Source organism: Papaver somniferum, chromosome 2, assembly GCF_003573695.1.
Source record: "Papaver somniferum cultivar HN1 chromosome 2, ASM357369v1, whole genome shotgun sequence".
NCBI classification, from domain to species: Eukaryota; Viridiplantae; Streptophyta; class Magnoliopsida; order Ranunculales; family Papaveraceae; genus Papaver; species Papaver somniferum.
Window position 1 is genome coordinate 159165038 of NC_039359.1, and position 22636 is coordinate 159187673.

At 35.2% G+C, this 22636-nt stretch overlaps 1 long non-coding RNA gene across 7 annotated transcripts; it reads left to right on the top strand.

The window, feature by feature from the left end:
* The first annotated feature begins 8263 nt into the window (after positions 1-8263).
* Positions 8264-19729, top strand: LOC113349564. Of its 7 annotated transcripts, XR_003360265.1 has the most exons (13): positions 8264-8757; positions 8913-9036; positions 9502-9616; positions 9893-9967; positions 15204-15297; positions 15832-16030; positions 16122-16160; positions 16861-16949; positions 17135-17159; positions 17256-17321; positions 18059-18156; positions 18667-18781; positions 19537-19729. It is a non-coding gene; the product is annotated as an uncharacterized LOC113349564 (long non-coding RNA). The 7 variants fall into 7 exon arrangements; XR_003360262.1 differs by lacking the exon at positions 17135-17159; XR_003360263.1 differs by lacking the exons at positions 15832-16030; positions 16122-16160.
* Positions 19730-22636: the final 2907 nt, after the last annotated feature.

The window sequence follows — 22636 nt, forward strand, 5'->3', positions numbered from 1 at the left end:
TAGCTTCTAATCCTAATGCAAGGGAAAATCACAAAAAATTTGGAATAAATATGATCACTTTCATCTATTTTGGCACTAAAAATAAACCCTAGCCTTCTACTAAAATGGTACGGAAGGAGTAGTATTCAAAAATATAATTTGAATTCTGATAACCATAAAATTTATTCGAAAATATAACTAGTCGAGTAAGAAAGTTCATTTATACATCAGAAATACTATATGTGGACATGCATAATTCATACTTACAAAAGTGTATATCCACATTCAAATATTTTCATTTTTTTTTCAAAATGTAATTAAAATTTTATGAAAAAATCATTTATAAATGCGTTTATCAAAATTTCTTTTAATATGTAATATTATTTTTTTTATAAAAAAATACAAACACCGTGTTTTTTTTTCTTATGATTTCGAATCGGATACTAGTCGTTATCCAGTAAAAATTCACACAAGAATTCATAGTAAAAAAGGCTAACATTTGTTCGGATTTTGTATAGTAAATTTGGATTCAGATATGCATAGTGCATTATTTCCACAGCTGGAGAAGAATTATTTTGCGTTTGGCTCAGTATTTGGTCATAAGTTCGTCCAATTTAGTGTACGGGTCCCAAACCTGTCGGTCAAACTAAGTTAACTCATTTTGATACAAGTGATTTAACTGTTTTCTCATGAATGGTGTGAACCCCGATGTAAAACTAATTCCATCAGACACTAAGAAGTTACTAATGATTTTATTATTAAGGACCACATTGAGACTATCAAGGATTGTAGACCTATTTGTCTACTTACTAGTGTTTATGAGAATATTGCAAAAGTTTTAGCTTCAAGGCTAAAGCTTGATATGGATAAGCTGATTTCCCTTGTGCAATGTGCTTATATTGAAGGTAGACAAGTCATTGATGACACCCTTATTTCCAATGAGTTGGTAGATTCTGGAAATCCGGATATTGTATGAAAAATTGATCTTGAGAAGGCATTTGGTAGAATCTATTGGAGATATCTAGAATTTGTTCTTGTGAAAATGGAATTTAGTAGGAAATGGTGTAATTGGCTAAGGTTTTAATATTCAATTTTTTCTTTCTCGATTCTTACCAATGAGTCTTTTTTCGGCTACTTTATTAGTACAAGAAGTGTGAGATAAGGTTGTCCTGTTTATCCTCTTTTATTTAACATTGCTATGGAAGGACTTTAAAGATTCATGGATAGTACATCTAATCAAGGAATGTTTAGCGGTTTTTCTATTGCTCATACTAGCATTGTAGTCAACCATCTTTATTACACGGATGACACAATCTTATTTTTAGATGAAAGTAAAGAAGAGCTGCGTAATATGTTTCAGCCTTGTATTTCTTCGAATTCATATCCGGTCTAAAGGTAAATACTTTGAAAACTATACTTATTGCTGGGAGAAGTCTGTAACTTAACTCTTTGGACGGAAGAGTAGGTTGTTCAGTGGATTTCCTACCTTTATGTATTTAAGCATGCCTCTTGGTGCTAAACCTAAATCCCTAAGTATTTGGGACCCTATTATAGAGAAGTATGATGATAGGCTTTCAGTTTGGAGGCGTATTTCATTATCGAAGGGAGGTAAGCTAGCTCTCTTGAAGTGTATTTTATCCTCTCTTCCAGCTTATTACTTCTCTCTTTCTAAGGTCCCAATCCTAGTCATCAATATTCTTGAAAAGAATATGCAGGGCTTCTTATGAGAATCCAAGGAAGGAGCGAAAAATTTCTATTTAATTAACTAGGACATAGTTCATGCGTTTAAAGAAAGAGGGGGCCTAAGATGTATGTAACCTACAATTTATGAATTTAGCATTGTTAGCTAAATGGTGTTGGAGATATTTCGTAGAGAAGAGCAAGCTTTGGCATCGAATTATTGAAGACAAGTACGGAAAAGAATATTCCAACTGGATTCCAGGAAAGTCAGTCAATCATATGGGGTGTCTTGCTGGAAATCAATAGTTGATGTTGCGGACTTCATTAGCCTGCACTCAACTTTATTCATTGTGGTACTGAAATTACCTTCTGGAATGACCACTGGTGTGGGCAGCAACCTTTATCCAATATTTTTCCTAATATGTTTAGGTTATCTTGACACAAAAACGCTTTCATGCCTGACATGATCTCTATTGAAGGTAATTGGAAGTTTGACTTCAGGAGGGTCCTAACATACACAGAAATGCAAGAGTTTGCACTGCTCATTACAACCATCAGAGACATTCCCCCTAATCGTGATGAACTTTAAGATACAAGGAGGTGAAATTTACATCCTTCCAGGTGTGTTTTCTGTCAAGAGTTTGTATTCACGGTTAGTTACTTAGTTGCATACCATGGAGAATCTCAATTCCTTTTTCGTTTCATCTGGCATCAGGAAAATACCCCTAAAGATCCGTTTTCTCATGTGGAGTTTGGTTCACGATAAGCTGAACACTTTAGATATGCTATTACGGAAAGGCATGAATCTTCAGAATGATTGTGCTTCGTGTGGTGGATAAATGGTGTTACAGGACCACCTTTTCCTTCACTATAAGATTTCATACAAGTTGCGGTATAACTTAACACCATCTACAGGTTGGACTAGGTTTTGACGGGTACTATGAGGGCTTTGGCAAAGACTTGAAATACAAAGCATTTTTCTATATCAGGCAACTTCATCTGGGATTTGATTCCGGCAACAATTGTTAATTCAATTTGGAAAGAAAGGAATGACAGAAGATTTGATGTTAACAGGGTCGACCCTGAGGGGAAGTACCCAAAGTACTACTTTGGGCAGCAAATATTTTGGGGCATCAAGTTTTTTTTTTTCCTCCACTTTCAGTACAAAAGTTACAATATTTTAGCTGGTATAGTGGGTAATCCGAATTTATTACAAGAGCGGGAAGAGAAATTTCTAGAAAAATTCTAGCTGAACTAGCCCATGGCCCAACATCATGAGCATGTTTTAAACAGACATTTCTGTTATTCATCCCAAGGTCGACCTGGATTTAGTCAAGTTTTTTATCATGCCTATATTAATATCTTTAGGGCAACTATAATTTATTCTGATTAACCTTTGGTGATTACTTTTTATTTTGAAGCATGATTAACTGATTTATTTTTCTTATATATAAACGTTTACAGGGCTTCATTTTGGAAATTGACTTTGGGACAACAAATTCTCAAGGTCGTCCCTCGATGTTAATCATCTTTTCAAAATTGATGATGATCTCATCTTTGAAGCCAAGTCTTCAATCCTCTCTTGGGTAACAACGGTAGGGCATAACGTTCACCTAAATTTCTCTTATTCTGTTTTAGGTAAATTGGCAGAATTTTGTTTTGTAGTTCGTTGCTCACGTTTGAAACCACTTTGTTCTACCTCTGGTAGATGTATTTGTAATTTCCTTTTTCAATCAATATATTCTCCTTTTCGATCAAAATAAAATAAAATAATAAACTGACTAACCGGTTTGGAACTCGGACACTAAATTAGAAAGAATTGGGATCCAAACACTATAACGTACCAAACATGAGAGTTGGGACCCAAACGCAAAATGATTCGCTGGAAACTAGGGGTGAGCATTTGGTCCGTAATCCGCGGATTTAATCGGGACCAACCGTTCATTTGCGGATGGATTCCCAAACCGTTCGCTAATGGTTTGGATGCAGATGAAATTTTTGAAATCCAACGGATTATGGATCGGGTCCGGATGCAACCTTGAAAATCCGTTGGACACCCATATCCGTTAAATTAAATGAATTTATATAGTTTTAGAAAATACTATGGACCATTTAAGAATTTTTAAGGTGTTTGCTTGGGTGTTGTACATGGCATTTTTATATTTTTTATAGGGGAAATTAGGGGAAGACCCAAAAAAAATAATATTCTCGTTCTCAGGCCCACAATTAATTTTGTATACCGTGACACCCATAATTATATGAAATTATTATATGAATCAATACATAACTGGTTATGCATACTATCTTTTCATGCATAACTCGTTATGGATACTATCTTTTTCAGGGGTATAATTGGCAGTGCAACTTGGACATAACATATCTAAAAATCCGCGCCTTAGAATTTTACAAATTTTATATCGTTGGAAATCTTTTTAAAAGAGCTACGCAACGAGTACAAACAAGAATATCAAATTTTTGTTTTTAACGAAAAAATCGGAGGTGATCCTCATTTTAGGGAATTTTTTTGAAAACTTGATACTTAACCATTATGCAGTCACCAAAAACGATGCATAACACATTCTGCAGACGCATAACGAATTATGCAACCATTTTTTCGACTGCATAACAAGTTACGTATCTGCATAACAGAGTTATGCATCTATAACAAGTTATGTAACCATTGTTTTGGTTGATTTTAGCCGTACATATAAAAAATTGATGCATAATGCAGTATGCATCCATATTTACGGATGCATATCAGGTTATGCATCTATTTTCTCGATGCATAATGCATTATGTAGCCATATTTTCGGACGCATAACAGGTTATGCAGGTTTTCTGGACTGCATAACAAGTTATGCAACAAATTTTGTAGATGCATAACAGGTTATGCATCCATTTTCATACAGTAAGCTAAGTTGTTAATGTGCTTATTTTATTTGAAACTTGGCCACGACAGAGCAAAACAAATCATTAATCTATGCAATTACACACATGAGCTCTTGAATTCCTCCCGGCTCCCAGCACGCCACATCATTAGCTAGCCAGTGCATGAGGAGTAGAGCATAGTACTTATGGATGACAGATGTTGTTCATGTAATGTTGATGTCAACATGTGGACAGACATCATTCCACATCATGCCTCTTAAAATGAAATGATCTGAGGGATAAGTGTGTACAGAATATCCCTACGTCCTTTAATTCACAACTCAAAACGTTGATATTGAAGGAACATAATGAATAAAATGTATATAAGGCCCGTCATCATCTGCTCTAGCAAGAAAGGTAATGACTGAATCCGCTGTTTTAATTTATATCTGCTCAAACAAAAATTAATGCTCTAGTTCCATACGTTTCAGTGTTAAGCTTAGTTCCTCTCATTTTAGTTCTAACAGTATACCATTAAATACCCTGAAACAGTAGCTTAGTTCTTCTTGAACAATGTCTCACAAAAGAACTGAAAAGACTAGCAGGAGAATGTAGTAGTCACCCAAAACCAAAACCTACAAAGTGTTGTATATAATTACCGCACCTGATCCGGAAGACACAAATAATAATTTGGTCTAGGAAACCTGGTTCCGTGACTTCCGTCTAGTTCCCTGTTTACTTGTGAAGTCTGTGAGCGTAGTCTTCTTGATTCCTTCAGATTTTGTTCTCTTGGCTGCAAGTTAACAATCAATTGCTTAATTTTTTTCACGGGTTTTGTTTGAATTTCAATGTGCTTTGCTTAATTGAATTGGTTGATTGATTGATTGATTTTTCAATTCATATTGTTGGGACTTCAAAGGATTTCTCAAAGAAGAAGAGGTCAGCTCCAGCTACATCAGATTCAGAAGAATCATACACTAGCAGTTGCACTCACAGTCATCAACAACATCATCATCACCAGCAGGCTGAGAAGATCAAAATCCACTTTACACCATCAACACCACCGCCAACAATGGTAAACTACAGAACTACAAAAAGAAGAAAAGGAATTTAGAGTTGATGGATTCTTCTAAATCTGATTTTGATGGACAATTTGGTTTTGGTTTGGATTATGAAATTATTAAATACAGAAAAGAGGAGATTAAACTGTTAAAAAACGCAAACAAAATTCTTAAAATTCTGGGTTTAGGAATAATTTTGACCGAAGAAATGGGTGCGCGCCTGAGCTTTTTTGTCGGTGGGTTTCACAGTGTGCAAAATCTGAAAAATGGGTGTGGCTGTAGTTTTCACTTTTTTATATTTATATAGGATATGTAGGTTTTATAAGGAGTCATTCGTGTGGCTTTATTTTCTTTATTATAAACAAGTAGAGTGCACGTGCGTTGCACGTCGGCAAACATAGTCTTTTTCGTCCACATTTTCCCAATTTTGAAAAACAGAATACGTAGCCGAAAGAAAGAATAGAAGATAACATAAAAATGAAAGATATAAATATCGGTATCTCATTGTTTGACTTTGTAACATAAAAATGAAAGACAGAAACACCAATATCTCATTGATATTCTCATAGTTTTCCATCCAAGTAAAAAAATCATATGATAGATAATAAGTAAATGTGACAGAAAGACAGTGGAAAACTATAAACAGGTAAAGTTGTACTTACACTGCAGCTAAGCACCGATCAACTTTGTTGCCGGCTTTGAGGTTCTTCTATCTTTTCGCCTAAAGAAACGATACCTTGACGTCGCAGCAATCAACACGAAGGCTTTCTGTTTCAGCAGCACGTTGCTCTTCGGTCATCCTATTTCTTCGAGCGGCAAAACGACTCTGAGATGTATCATGTATCCATATTTGGTGTTCTGGATTCACCCTATTCAACAGCAACAGACTAAATGATTGCAAATGCAAATATCATCAAAATATCAGGCAATAATTTGGTGTTTCCTGTACAGAATTAGTCAGTCAAGTAGACTGTATCCGGCTAGACCAACATACAGTGATGCATTATAAGGCGAATAGAAAGGCCATTTCAGAGTGGTGTCTATCTCTGTCTCTTTGTCTACAGGCTCCTTTTCATTATTAATTTCATCCAATCGTTAGTCTCTTTCCTTCCAAATTAAGGCTCTATGAAAAATATACAGAGCTTGGGTATTTTTTGAGCATTTATTTTGTATCGAATCCATTCAAGTTTCAGGCTTAAATTTCTTAATTTCTACAAACATTATCTTTGAAATACATAACAACCCTATGCATAGAGAAAGCAGGCCTGAGAAGTTGGAACTTTGCGTGATGCACCAATGGACTGTCATTTGTAGCACCTTCCTATTCTCATTTTTCAGGCAATAATTTGGTGTTTAGTGTACATAATCAAAAACAATCTCTTCTTGCACTGTTACCATTTTCATTTTCATTGTCAGGGACTCTTATTCTCATTTTTCATTTTCAGTGGCCGAAATTCATCACAACTGAGATACGAATTTTGGGAAGATCAAATTCAAACTACTATGTAATCTACATAAGCAAATCAAACACAAAACTCAACTACAAAATCTCTAAAATTGACGAAACCCTAGAATTACAGATTATAGTAGGAAACGATTTTGATGATCATCAGATAGAGTAACCGTTTCCGATCTCAACACAACCAAAAATTCAATTTGGGGATTTCAGTGTTGGGAAGGGAGAGTCGAGGGAGAAGAAGAATGGTGGAAGAGAAAGAAAAAAGAAATCCTCCATCTATAGGAGTTAATCTCGATTCGACTGGCGATCTCCTCCATTAAAATTTCGAAATACGGGAAGAGAGAGTCGAGTGAGTCGAAGAAAAATTCTGGAAGTGAAAGGTTGTTACTGTATATGCGTGCCAGCTTGGTAATTCTGTAGTTCAAGTAGATCGGACGGTGTTCCTTACAGATGAACAAAATCCAACGTATAACATTAATAGTATAAAATACGTGCGGGAGACCAAAAAGACGTGCGGGAGGCGAAAATTGTAGTGGTTTTCACATTTTTGTTGTTCCTATTGAACGGGAGGAGATTTTTACTAAAACAAATCCATTGAATTATCGGTATCAAATCCGTCCAACCGTGCATCTATTGGATGTTAGATTGAATGCGGATGAGGTGAAAACTGGTCCATGCCGGCCCATGCTCACCCCTACTAGAAAGTGCTGCGGGAACTTTCGGTCAATCCCTCATCCTGTTACGTCTTACGTATGGATTGGTTCCTAGTAGGGGCCCTTGGGGGCCATTGAAGCATGCTTGACAGTTCACTAAAAGTTTGAGATTTGGGCCTAGGGAGCGGGCCCATACTAAGAAGGAAAAAAGTTCATCTCCCCTCCTTTAAAATAGTAAGTCATATGAGCTCCCACGTCGCACACGATGAGTATGACAACATTCTCAAATTAAATGAGATAAAAATTTTCACACAAAGCAATTCTGGAGAGGACAAGTGGCGAAACTCTATTGGTCGAGACATTTAAAACTGGATTACGCTATGTTTGCACACTGTATTTAACCGGGCGTTTGTAACACCGTTAGCAAAAACGTGGGTGAACAATACTTATGTTAGTGTTTACATCTAATTAGTTTGTTACACTGTGTTTACATCAAATACTTAACAAGGCGTTAAGTAACACCGTCAGGGTGGACAATACTCCAGTGTTAGACAACCCTAAACTCTGTTTCGCCGTTGAAACTCGTTGAGGTTTCCTCTCAACGAGAAGAAAAGAAATAAAAGCAGCGGCTACCGATTCAGATCGAGAAATAGGCAGAGATTCAGAGATGAAAGAGAGAGATTAAGAATGAATCAGAAATTCTGGTGATCACGATGGTGTTCGATAAAAGAGTTGATGGTCTTATGGATGATGTTTCGGTCGATGTTTGGTGATTTAGGGTTTAAGAAGAAATTGCAGATGAAACTGAAGAGGGGATCGGAGCTGAAATTGATATGGGTTTGTTGAGATAAGGGTTATTGAGAAATGAGATTGATGTTTAAGTTAAGAGAATTTCAGAATTTCAGAAACTAGGGTTTGGAGTTGGGAAGAGCAGCTGAAACTGATTCTTAGTTGTTTCCTAGCCCTAATCTTCAATCGATGTCAACAAATCAAGATGTGCAAGAGCATCATCCTTCTGATATTTTCTGATTTCCTGTTGATTTCCTGAAAATTTAAGGTATAAATATCAAGTCTTTACTTATTTATCTGTTTATTGATCTTTCCTCTTTTTGTTCGTTTGATTATTTTTTGGGTTTGAGTAAAAATTAGGGAAATCTTTAGGTTTTTTTTTGGTTGATTATCTTTAATTTATCTGAAGTTTTTCATTTGCAGGGTGGTAGAATTTTGTAAGCTCTATAATGGAAATCACTGTGAAGGAGATGAGAAGAGGGTTTTGTTTACGTCCTTGGAATTCGGTTCTAAACTCACGATAGGAATAAATTCAACGTATTTCATGGTATTTGATCCTTAATTCATGATTAAGAGCAATTTTCTTTCCTTCCTGCTAATAGCAATATGATGAGTATGATAGATTCATGATCACATATAGTGAAATTGTATCTTGATTTTACTTAAGTTGTTTTCGGAGTGTTTGTTTAAATGTTTCAATGTGTCTAAGTCAATTGCAGTTTTAGGGTGATAATTGTCTCTGATGCAGTGAATGTTCTGGAAGTGTTATGCTTTGCTTTTCTTTGGTTCTCAGTGCTTTGAAATATATACCCATGTCTCCTTGGGATAATGCTTTAAGGGAAATGTATCCCTGTGTCTTTGTTTGTGCACCACTCCCTACCTCCTTTTTTAGTGCATTGTACTTCAACAAGTACTGTATGTGTGAACTACCAGATAGTTAGACCTACATTCTAAGTCCACATAGATAGTGTCTTGAGAATCATAAATTCTGACTGAATGATAATTAATACAGTGAATGGAATTTGCTGGAATTATATAACTTCTGGAGGACTCCGGCTGATACAACAACAATAATAACAAACCAAAGTATAGAGAAGTGAGTCACAAACGACAGAGGCAGATATAAGGTACAACCGATTCTTTTTTATTCATTATTATTTTTTTTTTAACACTACTAGAAACCTATAAATTGGGGTTATTGATCAGTAAGCTATTTTACGAGATGAAGAAGAAGTATAAGTTCAGGTGTTCCTCAAATGTTCAGTAAAGCTTTGATATTAGGGTCATTGTCTTCTGCAAACATAAGTTGTTTTGTATGTGTATGTTTTTGGATTTTATAAATTTTCTATTGTTAACCTTTCAGGATATTTTCTAATATTATTTACTTCGTATAACTTCAAAAGGTACCATCAACTTCGAAAAAGAAAAAGAAGTACAACGTCTTGGGAAAGGAAAAAGGGTAGCTATGTCGTCCTGAGGTACGCAATTATTTTTCAACCACAGTGATTATGATTTACACTGCTATTCAGTACTTGATATTTGGCTTCAAATAGTATGCTTTACCCATAAACTGAAAATACCATGGAGGAGGGGAGGAGGAGACATACATAAATCATGAACTGCACGAATGCAGTGTGCTTCTGAATGTGCTCTCTTTATGCGTGATACATCATTTTTCTTATTTCAGAATAATTAATGATGAAATTTGTTTAAACTTGAAAGCTTACTTTGCTGCCTGACATCTAAGAACATTTTGCTGTTCGATTCCACTTGAACGTTTTGCAATGATTCCACTTGAATACTGATTATCTTTGACCGGAAACTCAATACAAGAAAGAATCTTACAAAGTCTCGGGCTCCTCTTTCTATCTCTATTCGGATCAGGTTAAACTCCACAAGCCATATCTTAAATTTTGTGTAGTAGTTTGTGTTGTAGATACATGTGATTTTATTGATGTGGGTATTCACTGAATCCATAAATAGCTGAGTAATTTGGAGTCAAGAGACAACTGATTTACTCCTGTCAACCTGATAGTGGTCACCAAATGGTCAGTCATATCAAAATAACGAATGTTGTTATTTTTTATACAGTACTAAGGTGCAGCCTCCGAGGCAAAAAAATCTACTTGATCAGGGAAAGCAAAATTAAATGTTGATTATAGGAGTGTTAGCTCTAAAAGATAACTGCTCAATTGGGTCAAGCTGTTGGATTGTCGTCATCTCTGGGTAAAGCTCTATTTGTAGAAAAAACTTGGATGTAGCAATTGTTAACGGTGAAGGCTTCTTATTTTGGTTAGATGGCCGGTGTGATGGGAAAACTTTGGCCAACTCTTTCCCAAATCATTATAGAGCCGTAGTCAATAAATATGGAAGCGACCTATTTCCAAGTAAGACGTGTCAGAGACTCAAGGAACCATCTTCTGGTAGTGTAATCTTTATATCCTAAGAAAAATAACAAGCTACTTTAGGAACAGCTTATGAAATGTACCAGTAAGAGATAGGGGTTCCATATTAGATTCACTTCAGTTGTTCTAATGAGGCAAGGTTATTACTCTACTGTTACTACTTACTATAGTTTATTTCTGTTGAGAAGTTATTTTTTTTTCTTTAACGCCTACTCTTGCTATTGGTGTGAATTCTAAGATGCACACAATATGCTTGCAAGTATACAAGGTCAATATTTGTAGTAAAAGAGTGAATAGGGGTTTGTCCACAGGGAGAGGAGCATATGAGAAGTTTTCCTAGCTAAGATGTGTAATGAGCTAAGGGCAGGCAAGGTTTCAGGCAGAGAAATAAGAACACAATATAAAGCAATAGAGAAACAGGCTAAGAACCACAGCAGGGAAAGATAAGCAAAGAACCAAAAATGCAGGGAAAGGCAATAAAGAAGCAGTTAAGAAAAGCAACAAACAACCAAGGCTTGGCAGCCAAGGGCAAGAGGCAGGATTGTGTTCAGTGCACTGACTTCAGTGCACAATAGTTATAAAATGCAAGAAAATGAAAGGCAAGAAAAGTAACTGAAAAACAAGCATACAGGACTGAAATTAAAAGTGACTGAAATTAAGATTGACTGAAAGAGAAGTGGTGGTAAGCCAAGGCTTATGATCCACCTTGTGTCCTAATCAAGTGACATGGTCTAGGTTATGTTCAATCCTAAGCATACACTAGAAATGAGAGAACACCAACTTGCTCACTAGTCTACCCCTAGCATTGGCTGTCTTTTGACAGTACAGCCAATCACAGGCTCTATGAGCATTGGCCTCTCTCAAATACACATTCACAACACAGCAGGGAAGAATTATCCTAGCTCAATCACACTTGACAGTGCACAAGGCTTCACTGAGCCTTGGCCTGAAAGTGATTAGCTCATGCTAACCATGTTTAAAACAATCACATTCAACATATGTAAAAATTCAAGCACAAGTAGCATCATTTGAGATAACAAAACACATAAGCAATATTCTACTGATAAGTATTGAAATTTTCAGTTCATAAAATTTTGTTCAATTCTCTACTGGCTAGTCCAGAGAGGTAAAATAGTGTCTTCCTAATGCTTCCCCCAACACCAATTTATACCCATTACACAAAATTAGCTTTTCCCCCAATTTTCCCCAAAGTCAGTAAAATTAGGTTTTGCCAATTACCTACTGTTGATGAAATTCTCGCTCCATCTCGTCGACCCATCCTTCTATTTCTCTTCCTGAGTCATCTCCCGCTCCAATTGCTGCTCTAACATCAACTTATATCTTCAATTTCTCACCTAGGGTTTCAGTCGGCAGAGATGAGAAATTGAGGAGATTAGTTGATGTAAAACGTGATAGTGATGATGGGTATAGGTAGAGTGATTTGGGGAGAAAATAGTGGAGTGATTTGGGGGCGTCAGGGAGAGGTGGTGATGATGGTGGTGCGGCAGGTGAGGAAGGTGGTTCTGCAGCAGGGTAATGGCGGAGAAGAAAGGGTTCGATGGTTTGGGAGAGAAGGGTGTTTGGTTAGGTGGATGGGTTCGGTCGCTAGGGTGTGAGGCGAGTGTATCGAGTTTGATGATTTGCGACGCTGAGTCACTGGATGCGAAGCTGGTAGATAGATCGGACGGTGATGTGAAGTGAAGCTTGTAGAGACCGTCAGATTTTTTGATACAACGAAGTTAACGGCTCTAGATGGGGTTAGGTGTTGTAGTGTTAGGCAGAGATATCAAACTTTGATGCACAGCAAGGGAGCGATCGTTGGATTCAACTACCATCTAATCTGAAGGCTTGGAATTTCAGCGCTGTGGTGCTCGGCAGAGACTTCGGATTTTGATGGTCTATGAAGGAGCGACCGTCGGATGCTTCTGAGAACTGATCTGACGGCTGAGAACGGAGGCGCTTTTGTGTGTAGAAAATGAGGTTGTGCGCACCATTCTTCGCGGCTTCCTTGCGTAATTTCTCCCGGCTTTTCACTACTTTTCTGCTCTTTTCGCTCCGCGACTCATCCGAACTTTATTTATTACCTAAAAATACAAAATTAATTAATAAAAATATTTATTCTTGAAAACAATGAAAATACAGAATATGGGATAAAATGTAGAATTAATGCATAAAAGATGAGTTAAAATGCCCACAAAAAGGGATAAACATATACAATATTTGGCACTCATCAGCTATTCTTTACCAACATCTTCAAGTAATGCTTATAGACAGATACAGGGACTGCCATCCGTTCTGACCATATAAGATTTTTCATTGTTCTTATATGTAAAACGCTTAAATTTTATTTTTTTCATAGGTGCGTGGTTCATACAAACCGCATTTGATTCCTTGGGGTTCAGGGACTTCTCTTTGCAATATATTAGCAGGGCAACTAGAAGTCTTTAATGGGGTTTTAGGAATTGTGATGATGTTGCTTGACGTATGACGTAGGGTCTTCTTTGCTGACACAGTACATGAGTGTTGCAGACGGCGTCTTAATACCGTTAAGAGCATGAGCCTCGGCTAGCTTTACAAGAGTGTCACATTGGGCTTAAATCTTCATCAATGGCTTGCACCATTTACATGTATTTGCTGTAATGTCTAAACATATTTATTGGCTACACTTTGTTAGCTGTAAGGTCAGTGGTGTGTGGTTTGTTTTTCCCATATTTATGGTATTTTAATTTTAGCTGTAAGGTATGGTGCTATATTTCAAAAAAGATTTACAAATAAAAAAAATAAAGGAAAAGAAAGAATAAAGGTCTGGTGCTAAATAACCCAGGGCATTCAAAGTCCAGGTCAAGCCAAAAAGATCTTGTAGAAATTAACATTTAATCCCAAATTAGTTGGGCTTAAAATAGTCTAGTCCCGTCCCCTCAAGCCTAGTACTAGGAGGTCCAAATTCACCATAATCAAAACGAGTCGGTCCTTTCTTCAACGATTTAAGAAACATATTTTGAGGTATACTCATTTTTTTTTGAGGCATACTCATCCATTATATTATCTAGGTTGGGTTTATAAGGGGTGTCTAAAGATAGTGTAATTACCTATATATCCCTAAATAATTTCAATTTGTCATAGTTCCCTTATCCTCAAAAACCTAAAATTAAAAATCAGAATAAACTTTAAACTTAAACATCTATGACTCCAATTCAATAAAGAAATTAATCAAACAAAGGAAACATGAATCGAAGTGAGCGATGTTGGAATGCGAAATCCAAATCTCAATTGCTCTTAGATGTATTTTAGAATGTATGCGTAACAAACCCATCTTGTTTTTGATTGATTTTATTTTGTTTGATCGGTAGAGTATGATTTCAAAGATGAAATTAGGGTTTTCAGAAGATCAATTCGGCTGATCTTGCAGTATCAGTTTTGAGCCGAACTTAGTGTATGATTTAGAGAAACACTATGTTCGGCTAATTCGAATTCACAATATTTTCAGCCGAACCTCAATTTTTCCAGCCGAACCTAGTGGATGATTCAGTTTCTGAGTGAAGTTCGGCTGATAACTTTTGAGCCGAACCTCTGTTTTTTTGAAATTATACCTAGGAGTTATCAGCCGAACCTAGGTATAATTTCAAAAAAACAGAGGTTCGGCTCAAAAGTTATCAGCCGAACTGTTCATCTGGTCAACAGATTTGGGTTTTAAAAATTCAATTTTTTGGCAGATTCAACTTATAAAAGGAAATTAAACCTCGATAGAAGTTTACCTCTGATTTGAATCACACATTTTGGTCACTTCTAATCACTAAAATCTCAAAAGTCAAAACCCAATCTTTTTTTCTTCACTTCTTCTTCTTCCTCTCAAAAATCCCAACTCTCTCACATAAATTTGATTTTTCTACTAATTCACCATTAATAAATTAATGTTCAATCAATCCTTATAATTCATAATTAATCAATTCTAATCATAATCATTTACACTAATTAAATAAGGGTAGTTATGCCATTATCAAAAATGATGGATGAGGGGTGATATTGTTTTTTATTTAGTGATCCTATTTTGGCATTATCTAGTATGCCTCAAAAAAATCTAGTATGCCTCAAAATAGGTTTCCGATTTAATCCAAAACGAATTTCATTGATGGCAAAAATACCCATATCATATGTTTCTTGTAGTTCAGTTTCACTTTTCATTTTTTTTTATGTCGAAACAGCTCTCGAATCCTGCAGCCAAATCTTGCTCCAAATAAATGTGAGAATCAAGCAAATAGTAGGTTCAGTTGATGTCAAATTGAATAACCTAAATCATCGTCATTAGCAGTATCAGTTCATGAAGACGAATTCAAAAACAAAAGAAGAAGTTGAGGAGAATCAATTGAGCAAGCCAAATTGAAGATTTCATCAGCTAATGGAAGGTTAGTTTGAATTAATCTATTATTATCATTTAATTCGATGGGTTAATTTATCAATTTCGGATTTTTTTTACGGTTTTCAAAAACCTAAATCCTTGATCTCATTTTGTTCTTGATCGATTGTTGTAGATTTATTAGTTTTCTTTATCTTCAATTCAAGACCGATATTGCAGTGTCACTAGATTTTCTGGTTTCATTTTGTTTTTTTTTCGATTATTTGGGAGAAAACTTTGTTCCAATACTTTTCTTCCTTGCAGGTGTTTGTACTAAATTTAAGATTAAGTTCGTAATGTGTCCATATTTGTGTATAAATTTGATTGTATTTTTAGTTGTGTCAACTGTATTAGATTGTCTTGTGAACTGAATTTAATTAGGTTGAGTTATGAACTGAATTTAGGTTTTAATCTTAGTATAAACTGAAACATCTATTCTGGTGTAGTGAAATAAAATGCTACTTAGAAATTAGATTTAGCTTACTCAGATTTTAGGTATACTGTTCAAAATATTTTATGAGTTAAAATGGTGATGATATTGTAGGTGGAATCCAAGAAAAAATAGAGTACTGCAAAAGCAAGTTGTAGTACTACTACATCTCAAGTCATGGTAGAACAAAGGAAAGTAGAAGTAGTTATGTCAGAAGAAGATTTCTGTAGTCAATATGGTACAGTAGACTATCGTAATAACCCAGCTGACAAGACGAAAACAGGAACCTGGAAGACTTGCCCATTCATCTTAGGTAGTCACTCATCTTTGTTGTATCCGATTTAAATTTGATTGTTACTAAACCATGAGCTTCACTGGTTTTTCTAATTTTGAAATTTGAACAGGAAATAAATGCTTTGAGAAATTGGCATATTATGGAATGGGTACAAATCTAGTAACCTATCTTAAAGTTCAACTTAACATAATATTGTAGTCGCCAATAATGTCTCGAACTTGTTATGTTACACCATTACTTGGAGCTTTTCTTGTTGGTGCATACCTTGGAAGATAATGGACTATTGCAATTTTTCGCTATCATCTATGTTTTTGTAAGAATTCCCTGCAACTAATGGTCTTCTTAATTTTATGTCTTCACGATTACAGATGATAAATATATGCATTTGGTTGTGAATCCCACCCAGTTCCAATCATTTCTGCACATACATCTCAGTGTTAAAAATAAACTTTCGGTCCACGTTTTATCATAACAAGTTAGAGTTAATTGGACAACAATGTAAATTTTGGCATGAAATGTCTAAATGGGAGGGTTCAGTTCTTGTTAAAAGGAACTAATATTGTAGTCCACTTTTTTGTTAGTTCAGCTGAACCATTGTAGCTTGTCGTCTTTATACATCTGATAGCTCATTTTTAAGAATTGTTGAAATTCGTAATGTCATTTCCATGATGTTGACTATTGTGAGTCCAAATTAGTATAATAAAATTGGGACCAAGTAGCTCTTACTGTCCATCGATCATTTTTGGTGAGGTGATCAAATTAGTATAATGTACATGTATAGTTGCTTCTACCAGCACAATAGTTCTTCGTATTCCATCTGCTGACTGGCTGTTATATTTCTACTTCAGGTACTCACTAAAATTTCAAGTTTGGGTACAACACTGCAACTGGTAAATAGGAGAATTTGATGGCAGCTGGAATCATTGACCCTTCTAAGGTAAATATAGCGTACTGGTGTTAGGAAAATTTGATGGCAGCTGCAATCATTGATCCTACTAAAGTAAAGATAGCGTACTGGTGTTTAGGGGGGTTATCATGCCTGAAATTTGACAAGTTGAAACCATATACTAGTTGGATTTTACCCTAGCATGTTCTGATTCTCATATCTAATTCTACTAACAGGTTGTGAGATGCCTGGCTAATGAAGGTATTATAAGTGGATTTCGGAACTAACTTTTATCACTTGGACAAGAATGTATCGGTAATTCAATGTTGACTGATTGGTCCTTAAAAATTATTTCAGGGTGACGAACTGAAGAAACCGATTGGTGTATTAGCATATGTAGAATGCAGTTCTAAGAACCAACAGGTACCCTATAAATATACTACTTTTTCTCTCTCGTTTGTCGTGGCCTGAAAAATTCAAGTAGTTTTTGTATAGCATGTTTATGGGTACGAAGTAGCCTGGTGTACAAACTGGTGCATCATCCTATTTCCTATGAGAAGTAGCCTGTTTATGTGTACAAATACTTGATTTTATTCATATTTGTAGGTGTGTACATGCTTGTGCACCAATGTATTTTCCACGAAAAAAGTAGGTTTGAATGAACGACTTCATGCATGTTTTATAGGTGTGTACAAACTAGTATACATGTGAAAATAATGACTCCATAATTATGCTTGCATAAATAACTAGGGTGTACAAACTAGTACACATGTGAAATTTATGACTCCATAAGCTTATTTATGCAAGACTAGAGTGTACAAACTAGTACACGTGCGAAAATAATGACTCCTTAAGCTTATGCTTGCATAAATAACTAGGGTGTACAAACTAGTACACTTGTGAAAAATAATGACTTCATGAGCTTGTGCTTGCATAAATAACTAGGGCGTACTAACTAGTATACTTGTGAAGATAATGACTCCGTGATCTATACTTGCATAAATAACTAGGGGTGTACAAACTAGTTCACATGCGGAGTGTTACTTTGGAGCAAGACGTTATTTTCGAGCGTTAAGCAGGTTATGTTTCAATTATTACTTTATCTCTTGTATCTTTTTATCTGTGTATTCACTTTTAATAAATTTGATCCCAATATTTAGGGAGGAATTAAAGCTCTTTGGACTGACGTTGGGCCTGATGTAGTCGAAATGCGATTATAAATGCTGCTAAACTGGCTAGTTATGATCAAATTAAACGGGTAACTCAGAGTACTTAATCTCAATTTTGAGTGGTCAATTCATTTTGTGGCCTATCTATTTATCAACATTTGTGCTCCTTTATATGACTTATTTCATTCCGATCAAGACAACTCTGAAATTTTTGGGTTACAAAGATAATATGCTATTACACATTTTCTTGCTAGTCTAGGGGCAGGGGAACTTGGAATAAGGTTTTCCTGTAACCCTGTTGGTTGGTATTATTTGTTGTTGCGATATTATGTTCTAGGTTTCTTTTTGATTGATGATTGAGGGAAACATGGAAATGATCCTATCATTTGGATATATCTGTTTTGGTTACATGTGTACAACTATGCACACATGTTGATTTTTAATGTGTACATAGTTGTACACCTGTTCTTTCTTAATGTGTATATAATTGTACACATATAGATTCTTAATGTGTACATAGTTGCACACCTGGTGGTCGTTATGTGCCTTGTTACAATAGGAATACTATCACTAAGCCACTCTTCTATTTCATTTTACAGTGATAGAATTGAAGTAGCATATCAAGAGGTTGTTGCTTTGAAGAGGCAAGATGAGAGTGAGAAAAAAGTATATGGTGGAGCTGATGACAAGGAAAAACGCTCCAAGGAAAAATAGGTATTATGATTATCTCTAACCATTTTATCGTTGGTTGATTTTTCTTGTTTCTTTCTTAGAAAAAGCTCGTAGGATTATTTGTATTGTTTTCAACTTTCATGCAATCTTTTATTGTTCAATGACTTCACAAGGAAGTAGACATTTTCTTGTACAGTGACATCGACCAAACAAGTTTTCTTATCAATTATCTTTGGTTGTGTCTTCCAACTCTGTCACGTTCCATTATGGTGTTCTCGCAGAGCAAACAAAAACATAACTTCCTATCCCTGAAGTTGGCACCCTATGTCCTTGAATAAGTGTATTTGATGTGATATCACGATTCCCTTGCACTTGCACTTTTTATGTCTATGTATCTCTTGATTCATGCATGCCATTGGGTTTTTCAGGACTTCATAGTTGGATCTTTATCATGAAAGATTGTCATGCTTGCAAGTTACATAGTGGGTTTCCTCCCTACATTTGATACTATTATGGTAATTTTGCATTTTATTTGACGCTTCTGGCATGTGTTGTGTACGACAAGGTTCCTAGTGAAAGTTTTACTAGTAACCTCGTGTTCTAAAGATCATCTATAAAACATTCATTCTTTTTTTGTTTTGTTAGTATGCACATAGTTATACATATAAATGTCGATTATTTTGTTAGTATGCATGATTTTCTGGATTTTTACAGATGTGTACATAGTTGTACACCAGTTTAAACTAAAAAATTAAAAAAATGAAAATTATATAGTTATATGGGTACTCTTTCTGCAGGTCTCGGAAAAAGCTTTCCGAATATATAAAGTTTGCGAATTTTGGATGAGCGGTTCGAAAGATATATTGTTTTTTAAATTATTTTATATTAGTTAAAACTGTGACATCATCATGAGTCATTTTGAGTCATTTTGGACCAAACTGTATATATATTTGGACTAAATTATAAATCAGAAAGATTATTTGTGTATTTTCCATATTTTAAATAACTTTTGGACTAAACTGTATCTAGTTAATTCGGGATGGACTAATCCGTACTTTTTGATGCATTTTTGGACTAAACCGTTTTTTCCCAGGGATCTTTCATTGGTGGTATGATAAGTTTCACCCAATTTTCAAGTGTCGCGTAGGACATAACCCTTGGAAAGTGGGCCCTCTTTGACTAACATATAGATCAAGGATGAGTAACAGTGGAAATAATCTCACCTTTCTGATTGTTGGCGGTAACAAGTCAGGTCTCAGAGGTCACCTGTATCTCACTGTACTACAATAACATCGGCAAGTGATACGATACTAATTTTTACAACAAAATTATGGTAAATCTTTCCAAATTTCCTGGTGGATGCTGAAGCCTGAAGTAGTCTCTAGAAATTTAACGTCGGTCATCGCCAGATATATACCTAACTGGTAGCATCTAATTCTGTCGACAGAACTTGAGGGCAGAGTTTCCATAAAGTTTTGGGAGGAAAAGGCTGCAACAGCCTCACATTAAGTTCTTGACCCATCATAAATGCTAAACATTTAAGGGAAAATTGGGAATATGTCCCATTTTCACTAATTTGTTTGGGGATCTATCCCATAACGGTAAAAATTAGTGAATCTATCCCACTAGATAAGTTTATCAGTTAAGTAGTGAAGATTTCCCCCATGTTGTTTTGCACATGCGAAAAAAAATATGTTTTTTTTTGTTACTAAAAAAGTTAAAATTTAATTGAAAAAGAAAAAAGAGAAGCTTTCACCTCTAGCCACCACTTCTACAGCTTTTTCATCTTTATTGGGTCGTTTATATCAACGAGTATCCAACTTCAGCAATTTTCGTTTTTTGAACAGGTAAAAGACTAGACGGTTAACATTAAACTTAAAATATTGACTCTTCTTCCTCCTCTTCCCAACAACCACTTCAGTCCCTGCAAGACTTGTGTCTCTCTTCCACAAAACACCATCACGTACCTTAAGAAATATAAATCCATCAATACCCTAAACCAACAACAATCACCCGGACCAAAAATTCTTATAAAATCCAAGTGTGATATTTTACACCACAATCGACAATAACTAAGGTTTTCAGATCATTTTTATCTTCATTATTACCTAATGAAACAAGAACTATTCGTACCTGTTTCAGGTAAATTGAAAAATCTATGAATTGATAATCTTGCTCCTTCTTTACTCTCTTTAGTGTTAATTATCATTATTAGATTCTTTTCCGGTTTGGGTTTTAATCTTAAAATTTTTATTATTTTAATGATAAAAAAAAGAAATTGTCGAAGATGGATGCTATTGCTAGGGCTTATAGCCAAAATTGGAGTAGACGGGCTTTGTAAACTGTTGATGACGATGGTGATGACCAGTCAATTACCCTAGAAATTGCATAAGAAGATGAACATTAAAGAATGGTTTTCATATTACCCTGTGAAAGTTTCCAAAATAGACGAAGAGACAACAACTTTGTTTGGATTTAGGGTGTACTTTGTAATTTTATGATGAGTGTAGGATATCCCGTGTTGACCAGTCAACAAACAATATTGACTATTTAACGAGTTTTTGAACGGCTGAGACGGATTCTCTAATTTTTTCCGTTATGGGATAGATTCCCAAACAGATTAGTGAAAATGAGACATATTCCCAATTTTCCCAACATTTAATGGACTCATTTGTGGTTTTTGGATGTCGGTACAAAAAATCTTCATGACACTTTAATTAGGATTTACATAGATGGATAATTCATCTTAAACACGGAGCTATTTTAAGTTTGTTTCAACATTCTAAAAAACGCTCCAAGGATCGGCGATTAAACTGAGTCAACTCAGTTATTTTTTTCATCATTAGATTTTGATTCTTCAAAGATTTCTTGGCTCTTTTAATGATTTGAATCTTCATCAGTATCTTTTTAAACAAATTTTCACTTGCTTTATGTCTGAAAATCAAAAGTTTTCCGTATAAAACTATTCTTTTCTTTAATTTGATATTTTATAGATCTTATTATCGATGGCTAACTAAATTTTTTCTCCTAATGTGTTTGCAGTTGTTGTTATCCCATTTGGTGTTTACCAGGTTTATAGTTGTGATTGAAGCATTTGCCAAAGTTGTTCTGAAGCTTTTTGAAGCTATTGTGTTCCTCATGTTTGCCATGTTTGTTCAACTGGAAAATCTTCTCTGCCGATTCACTTCAGCAACTCAGTGGGTTTGGCAATACCGCGTTCGAGAGAAATTCAAATTTCAAAAATTCTGTTACAAATCTATTCCGTTAATTACTCTCGTTATTCTTGGTATTATCTACAACTATCACTTACCTTTCTCGGAAGCACCCAACTTATAGAAAGGAAATAATCAGTTAAGGATATCTTTTCAATTACGAGATATCAAGAATAATATCAACTACAATGTCAATGCTAACCAAGATTCTTTAGGGTTACAATTATATAAGTATGGGTTTTTACTGTATTTCGTTCATCTCAACAATTCTCTTCTAGTCTTACAATCCTCTTCTTTTCAAATGGCAGAAGAAAATTCCAATTCAGTTACGGATCTTGCTGCTAAGTTTATGCAAGCTGCGCTGGAACTGGGTGATGTTCAAGAAGTTTTCTATCATCAATCTGAGGATTCTGAAGAGAAAGAAGACAATGGTGAAGAATTCAGCTTGGTTAGTAAAAAATTTATTGAGGGAAAATGGGTCTGAAAACAGTGGAAAAGTTTCTTGGTTCTATTTGGGATTTTATCTCATCTGGTGATGCTAAAGTTTTTGAGTTGGATAACAACATAATGGAGTTTCGTTTTAAGGATGAAGATACTCGCAAGAATGTCTTTGATTCTAGACCATGGAGCATAAATGGTTGTCTGATTAATCTTCACTATTACAATTATGAAGTTATCTATCAAA